Source organism: Apodemus sylvaticus, chromosome 2 (genome assembly GCF_947179515.1).
Source record: "Apodemus sylvaticus chromosome 2, mApoSyl1.1, whole genome shotgun sequence".
In the NCBI taxonomy this organism is placed as follows: domain Eukaryota; kingdom Metazoa; phylum Chordata; class Mammalia; order Rodentia; family Muridae; genus Apodemus; species Apodemus sylvaticus.
The window spans coordinates 158,601,864-158,610,528 of record NC_067473.1 but is presented as its reverse complement, the minus strand read 5'-3'; the positions used below and the strand labels follow the sequence as shown (position 1 = coordinate 158,610,528).

The following is an 8,665-nucleotide window of genomic DNA, read 5'->3' as shown; positions in this document are numbered from 1 at the left end:
AGATTTTTCCTTTGAGAAGTGTGAGTTGTCCTTCCTTATCTTTTTTCATGACTTTTGGTTGAAAGTCAGTTTTATCCTATATTAGAATGGCATCTACAACTGGGGACCATTTGCTTGGAAAGTTGTTTCATTGCCTTTTCCTCTGAGGTAATGTTTGTCTTTACACTGACGTGTGTTTCCTCTATGAATCAAAATGCTGGGTCCTGTTTACTTATCCAGTCTGTTAGTCTATGATTTTTTATTGGGGATTTAATTCCATTTAAGAGATATTAAGGAATAGTGATTGTTGCTTCCTGTTATTTTTTATGTTATTTTTATATTTGTGTGGTTATCTTCTTTTGGGTTTGTTGAAATATTACTTTCTTGATTTTTTCTAGGGTGCAGTTTCCTCCTTGTGTTAGAGCTTTCCATCTGTTACCCTTTTTAGGGCTGGATTTAGTGAAAGATATTGTGCAAATTAAGTTTTGTCATGAAATATCTTGGTTTCTCCATCTTTTGTAATTGAGAGTTGTGCTGTGTATAGTAGTCTGGGCTGACATTTCTGTTCTTCTAGAGTCTGTATGACATCTGCCCTGGATATTTTAGCTTTCATAGTCTCTAGTGAGAATTCGGGTGTAATTCTGATAGGTCTTCCTTTATATGTTACTTGACCTTTTTTCTTTACTACTTTTAATATTCTTTCTTTCTTTAGTTCATTTGGTGTTTTGATTATTATGTGACAGGAGGAGTTTCTTATCTGGTTTAATATCTTTGGAGTTCTGTAGCCTTCTTGTATGTTCATGGGCATCTTTTACTTTTGGTTAGGGAAGTTTTCTTCTATAAGATATTTACTGGCTCTTTAAATTGGAAATCTTTTCTCTTGTCTATTCCTATTGTCTTTAATTTTGTTCTTCTCATTGTGTCCTGGACTTCCTGGATGTTTTGGGTTAAAACCTTTTTGCATTTTGCATTTTCTTTGACTGCTATATCAATGTATTCTACGGTATCTTCTGCACCAGAGATTCTCTCCACTATTTCTTGTATTCTGTTGTTAATGCTTGCATTTATGACTCCTCATTTCTTTCCTAGGTTTTCTGTCTCCAGAATTGTCTCTTTTTGTGATTTTGTTATTGTTTCTACTTCCATTTTTAGATCCTGGATGGTTTTGCTTAGTTTCTTCACTTGTTTGTTAGTTTTTTCATGTAATTTTGTAAGGGATTTTTGTGTTTTCTCTTTAAGGGCTTCTACTTGTTTACCAGTATTTTCCTGTATGTCTTTGAGGGAGTTATTTATGTCCTTTTGAAGTTCTCTATCAGCAACATGAGATGTGATTTAAATTCCAAATCTTGCTTTTCTGGTATGTTGGGGTGTTCAGTACTTGCTATTGTGGGAGAACTGGGTTCAGATGATGCCAACTTGTGTTGTTTTCTATTGGTAATGTTCTTGCATTTGCTTTTTACCATCTGTTTATGTCTGGTGTTAGCTGGTCTTGCTGTCTCTGACTGTAGATTATCTGTTCTAAAAGCCTGTGTATTAGTAGTCCTGGGAGATGAGTTCTCTCTGGGAGGAATTTAGGTATGGTAAGCTGTGCTACAGGATCAGCTCAGGGGTACAGACAGAAACGAGAAGGATCCTGTCCCCAGCTTATCCTTGGTTCCTGTGTTGTGATGGCTCTGAGTAGGTCCCTCTTGGGCCAGGACATCGAAGAGAAGTGGTGGTCTTACCTGTGAACACAGGTGTGTAGGCATTTATGGGGGGCCAGTTGTCTTGTGGAGGTATTTGTGTATGTAGCTCTGTGGCCCAGAACCAGAGCTGGGCACAGACAGAAAATGGAAGACTCCTGTACCAGGATGCCCCTGTGTACTTGTATCCTCAGGGTTTTAGGCAGGTTCCTCTGAACAGCACGGATGGTCCTACTTGTGCTCTCAGGCCTAAAAGTTACTTTCAAACATGGGTGCTTTATTCTACAAACTATCTTGATCTTCTTTATGTGTAATTAAGGAAGTATTATAGGGCTGAGTCATATCACAACTAGAAATATACTTTTCAGTAAATAACACTATCTCAGGGATCACAATGTGATTAACTATCCTGTGACAGGTATTTGTAGGTTTGATTGTAAAACTATATGGGCACTCATCTCCTTATTTTGGAACTGTTCACCATGAACATTTCTGTGATATGATAAAAAGAGGTGATACATAATAATGTGGAATTTTATGGTCTTCAAAAGACCTGATAAGTTTCTCCAATGGAAAAAACTGGGAATATCAACCACTCAAAGGCAGGTTTCCTGTTCATGAGTAGTCGAGGCAGCACAAGAAGGGAATCCACATATACAAACTTTTATTTGGTTACAGTTTAGTGTGTTTTGTTCTTCTTTCTTTTGCTTTTTGTGTTTATGTATTTTATTTTCTATGTTTTAGATGATTTGTTGTGTTTTGGGATTTCAGTTTGTTTTTTGAGAAAGAACTTAAATTTGGATGGGTTGAGAGAGGAAGAGGACCTGAACAGACATGAGGGAGGGGAAGGACGTGATCAAAGTATTTGCAAACTTTAAAATTGTATTCAATATAATGAACTATATTATATAAAAATAAAGTAAGTAACATATCAAGAAAATAAAATAAAGCAAGAATTCCAGAGAGAGAGAGAAAGAGAGAGAGAGAGAGAGAGAGAGAGAGAGAGAGAGATAGAGGCAGAGACAGAGACAGAGAGAAGAAAAGAGAAAGAAAGAAAGAGAAACAGATACTTTGGCTTCACACTCTTTAAAAGCATGGTACTTCTTGGTTGTTACAGTATACACATGTCCAGCTCAAATTTACCGTCTGGATGCTAATATTGAGTTTCATGAGTTGACTGCTTCTCCTCCTCGCATGTCTCTGTACAGATTCCTTCATCTGTTTGCAGTCCAAGTTGTCTACTTGGATTTAGGAAAACACCTGGTGAAGGGAAACCATTCTGTTGCTATGATTGTGTCCCGTGTCCAGATGGAGAGATTGCAAATGAAACAGGTATTTATAAAATGAATATGAATGTGAAGATTTCTAGAAATGGTTCTGAATGTGAAAATTTCTAGAAATGATTCTGAATGTGGAAATGATGCACACGGGAGAGGGGTGAGTGACTCAACACCTGAAGACACAGTTGTATTTATGTAGCTAACTCTCAATACTTTAAAACAAGTGCTTGCTGGATGGAGCTGGCAAAGGTTTTAATTCCGACTCTCAGTATGTGGATCTTAAGTTCAATGCAATCCTGATTTACAGAGTGAGTTCCAGGACAGCCAGGGCTGCACAGAGAAACTCTGGAAAAGCAAAATCAAACCAAAGCAACAAAGCAAATAAAATCCTTGATCTCACCCCAATTATTTTTGTTATTGCTATTTGTTTTTATGTTTGTTTGTTTTTTCTTTTGTTATGCTGTGTGCATTGGTCTCAACCTCCTGGGTTCCAGCAATTCCCCAGGCTCAGCCTCCTGAGTAACTAAGACCACAGGAATGTTCTCCTGCATCTTTTCCAGCTTTGTCTTCTGCACATCTGCATCGAGTTTAGTTTCTTTTCTTTGTGCCCCTGATTTTCACTAATGTTTCTATTACAGCTCTAGCAGTATTAAGGAGTAAAGTTAGTGTTCTCTGTATAGTGTAAATAGTTAGTGCTCCCTGTATACCCTAAATTATGAGATGCATTATAGAGCATGACCTTATGTTATGCTTACAATAAACACTAATATATCAATATATTTTACAAGGAAATTACACTACAGAGAAACTATATAAATTCCTATGATCATACAATGTAGAGAGAAGTGAGAGAAAATACAGACTTGTCAATTGAGAAGAACTGCTAAAAACATCGTATATGAGTGACATTGATGGCAGATACAGTAGTCCTTTCCTGTGACCCTGTGACACTGGGATCCTGGGACCCAGGTTCACTTTCTATGGTGAATAGTAAAAAGTCCATAAATATTTGTTTATGACTAAGTATTTCCTGTATGATTTAAGAGTTTACTTTTGAATTACTTTGATTCTTATGGAAACTCTCATTATGCATTTCCTGGTATGGCAAGCTAGCATAATGTCACTGTCAACTCAAGCACTGAGAGATTCCAGAGGATGAGTGATGTGTGGGGCTGTGAGTGATGTGCAGGGATTCTCTGCCCACTGTCTGAGTATTCTGCTCTCATTTCTTCCTCAAAATATGTGTGATTCGAAAGCCTCCCCAGAGCACAGCAGCAATGCTTCCTACCATTCTTTTTGTATCCTTACTTCACATCTAATATCTATTTCAAAGCACATGTTTTGTCATACCCATATTTTTCTCCTGAATGAAATCTTTGTTTACCAAAGTTTATATAAAATTATGTCTTTTGCTTTTTTTGGTAGCAAAGTAATGGTAGGCCTGACTACTTCCTGAGTCCTAGGGTTGCAGACAATCACCAATAAGTCCATTTTCTTTATACCTTAAAAAATAATTTTGTATTAGTTCTTAGTGGATTTCACATCATATACCCCAATCCCTCTCATCTTTCCATCCCCTTAGTCCTTGTTCTAACCTTGCAACCTCCCCTGTCCCAAACCAAAAAAAAAAAATCTTGTTGTGGCAGTTGTAATGTTTCACACATTGTATCCTGTGGTATACTCTTAGGTCCACACTTTGTTGCTTACCCATGTTCATTACAATGACTTGTTGGTCTTCTCTGAACCTCTGGATGCTGCTACTCTATCAGTAATGGAACCTGAATGGGACTCCTCTTTGATATCCCATTATTGTCCCATATCACGAGATCCTGTAATTTTGGATAAGTAGGACCAGCCCCTTCATGTACTTGAGCAGCTTATAGTGGGGTAGAGGTAGGAGTGAGCAAATTCAAAGCACTGAATCTGGGCCTGAAAATTACCTGAGATGTTAGCCCACAAGCATTCCTGTTTCATGTCCAGTGACCAGCTTAACAGCAACTCCCCAGGGTAGCTCCCTGTCTAGGCCCAATGGCACCATAATAGTGTTCACCTAGGTCTTTCTCCTCATCTGGATGGTGTCCTGCAGTTCCAGAAACAGTTCTTCAAGTCACTGCCTTTCTCCTGGTCCTAAGGAAATATTGAGGATTCTGTAGCACTTTACTGGTGGCCTCTCATCTTCTCTCTCTCTCTCTCTCTCTCTCTCTCTCTCTCTCTCTCTCTCTCTCTCTCTCTTGTTTTGTGGAGTGTTAGGCTAATAATCATAGGTCACAACATTCAAGGTAGTCATTGATTCTCTCCTCTCTGCCACCTATTGATGCAGGTGTGACACAGCAGCCACACCCGCAACCCTTCTAGGAGCAGCCCTTGCTCTATACTCTGATGAACTTCAAATACCATCATTTTCTTAGAGAAGCAATACATTGATAGATAACAAGACAAGGAATATACCTACCTCCTACTCTCTAGGAATGTCATCTCTTTAAGATGCCTTCAGTTTGCCTTATATGCTGTAGGAATCTATCCCTCTTCACCCCATGGCAATATTTTCCATGCCTTCAACAGAAGGCCTCATGTTTCCCAGTATATGTTACTGAATCAATTTTTCTTCATAGTCTAACATATGCCAAGAATTGGAGTACCTTATCCTTGAACTTCGGTACTTACAAATTTCAAAATCTGGAATAATAATTTTTGTGCTATGGCTTAAAATATTAATTTTCAAAAATCAGTGTGTGATTATGCATGTTTATGCTTTCTGAAAATCAGGCTTTTTTTATTTTGATTTTTTTTTTTAGAGACAGGTTTTCGCTGTGTAGCCTTGGCTGTCTTGGAAGTAACTCTGTAGACCAGGCTGGCCTTGAACTCAGAAATCCACCTGCCTCTGCCTCCCAAGTGCTGAGATTAAAGGCGTGCACCACCAATGCCCAGCAAAAATCAGGATTTTAATTGGATGATATAATTCCAGTTTACTACATAACTCTGAGAAAAATGTTTCTACCATCATCATGCATTTAATACATTTTTTGTGCTGGGAATAGAGCACAAAGCCTTATAAATGGTAGGCATGTGCTCTAGACTCAGCTGTATCCACAGATCATGCAATTATCACCATAATAATGTGTTGTTATATGATATATATTTAATCAGCGCATCATATAACATTTAAAATAAATTCAGGTCTGGGTTCAATGGCCCAATAGCTTTTCAGTGGCGGATAATACTTCATTATATTCTTCTTAGAACATTACATGTATTCTCCTGTAAGAGCCCAACCAGTTTTATTTCCTGTGTATCATTTTCCTTCAAACTGCCAATATCTAGCTACTTATATCAAATGGTATATTCTTCAAAATCAAAGGGGAGAATGAGCAGAGCTGATAGCCAAGTTCATAGAATTTGGATCATGACCTGAAGAAACCACTATCCCTGAAAATTCCCTGTTTGTACCACAGGGAAAACCTGGTTTGAATTGCTCTTTGGAAGAGAATTAACAGTACAGAATGCTCAAAACTTTACTGTTATTTTTAGAAATACTTTTGGGACATATAAACTCACAATTGAATATGCAATTGTTTTCTTTCCTTCTTTGTCTCTTCTCTTCCCTTCCCTTCCCTTCCCTTCCCTTCTTCCCTTCCCTTCCTTTCCCTTCTTCCCTTCTCTTCTCTTCCCTTCCCTTCTCTTCTCTTCTCTTCTCTTCTCTTCTCTTCTCTTCTCTTCTCTTCTCTTCTCTTCTCTTCTCTTCTCTTAATAACTCATAATAACAACTAAGAGCTTGCAGGAGTAAAAGCATCATGATAGACAAGGCTGAAAGGTCATAAGAGCCACAGAGAAGAGATCTATAGGGAAGCATTATTTGTTAGAAATGACAAGGTCCTAGAACATATAAACTCACAGAGCCATGTACCAGGTCAAGCCAGACAAAATCCCAGCATAGCTGGGGGCTAGGATCATAAACTCTCACTCGTAGCTAGAAGCTATTGGCAGTTGATGGCTGCTGGAGTGAAAGAGTGAGGTCTGTCTGTCTGTCTGCCTGTCTGTTTGTTTGTTTCAGATATGTAGTCCTGACCATATTATGACAGATGCCCTTATATTGATATGCATACAGGAAGCATGACCTGAAATCAGTGGGAAAAAAAACCAAAAAATAAAGTTGGGAGAAATAATTGTTGGAGGGACAGAGAGAAGGAGTTGCTGGGGAAGAAATTGGTGGTAGCCTTGATTAAAATACATGACATGCATATATGATGTTCTCAAATAATGAAAAAAATGTTAATAAACAAAAAGAAAAATAGTAAAAGCTTCAAAATGAAGTTTCTCTTTCTTTCATAAGTAATCAAATATAATTTTCATATTGTCTGATTTTCCCTCAACATCATGTCAACATTTCTGATTCTCTCATATTGTTCAACTCCACTCACTTTCTGGATATATTAGGGATAGAGTGTATCTTTATTTTTCTCTCAGAAAAAAATAACATTTTTCAGTATTATGGTTCATTGAATATATCCACAGACATTTCCTTGAGAATTCAACAAATTCTCTGTGCAAGATATAGGTGTCATAGGTAATCTGGAGATTTATGGGTTGAATGTAATAAAATAATCTGCCTCATTTTCAGATATGGATCAATGCTTCAAATGTCCTGAAGATCAGTATCCAAATAAGCAGAGGAATCAGTGTCTCCCAAAAATTATTGCATTTTTGTCCCATGAAGATACTCTGGGAGCTGTTTTGGTCTCCATGGCCATTTGTTTATCTGCCTTTTCAGCCATGATTTTAGGATTATTTATCTGGTATCAGGATACACCCATTGTGAGAGCAAATAACAGAAATCTCAGTTATCTCCTCCTCATTTCTCTAATGCTCTGTTTCTTTTGCTCATTGATATTTATTGGCCAACCTAGAACAGTCACTTGTGTCTTAAGACAAATGATCTTTGGCACTGTGTTTTCTCTTGCTCTTTCTGCTATCTTGGCAAAGACCTTCATTGTGGTTGTGGCCTTCAAAGCCATCAAACCAGGACATACTTTACAAATGTGGATGGTGACACAACTCTCAAATGCTATAGTGTGCTGTGGTTCCAACATTCAAGTATGTATCTGTGCAGTCTGAATAGGAACATATCCTCCTTTTCCTGATGTGGACATGCATTCAGAGTTTGGGCAAATCATCTTCTTTTGTAATGAGGGGTCCACCCTTGCTTTCTATTGTGTTCTGGGGTACGTGAGCTTTCTGGCCAGTCTCAGCTTGCTTATTGCTTTTCTAGCTAGAAGGCTACCTGACACCTTCAATGAGGCTAAACAATCACATTCAGCATGCTGGTTTTCTGTAGTGTGTGGATTTCTTTTATACCCACTTACTTGAGCTCCACAGGAAAAACCATGGTGGCTGTGGAAATTTTTTCAATTCTGGCCTCCAGTGCTGGTTTGCTGGGAATGTATTTTTCTTCCCAAATGCCATATGATTCTACTGAGGTCAGGTGGTCATTTGAGAAAGGAGTTCTTTAAATGATTTCCTCTTTAAAACAAAGGAATTTATTGTGATTTGTGTAAAATGAATTATGTTGGAATATTCAAAAAGTTATGTGAAGTCAATGCATTTCACCAAACAATGGCAGCTGCAATTTAATCAGTTTTCCCTGCAATCCTTGGAGTCAACTAGACACAATGAATCCAGCCATCAAAGATTGATAGTTGCCAAGTAGAGGTGACTTTAGGTGTGTCT

The 8,665-nt window shown here is 37.9% G+C and overlaps 2 pseudogenes; one reads left to right on the top strand and one right to left on the bottom strand.

Annotated features, from left to right (window-relative positions):
• The window catches only part of LOC127677647 (vomeronasal type-2 receptor 26-like), a 35,915-nt pseudogene extending 27,463 nt beyond the window's left edge, over window positions 1-8,452 (top strand).
• On the bottom strand, window positions 5,184-5,303 carry LOC127679574 (uncharacterized; annotated as a pseudogene).
• Window positions 8,453-8,665: the final 213 nt, after the last annotated feature.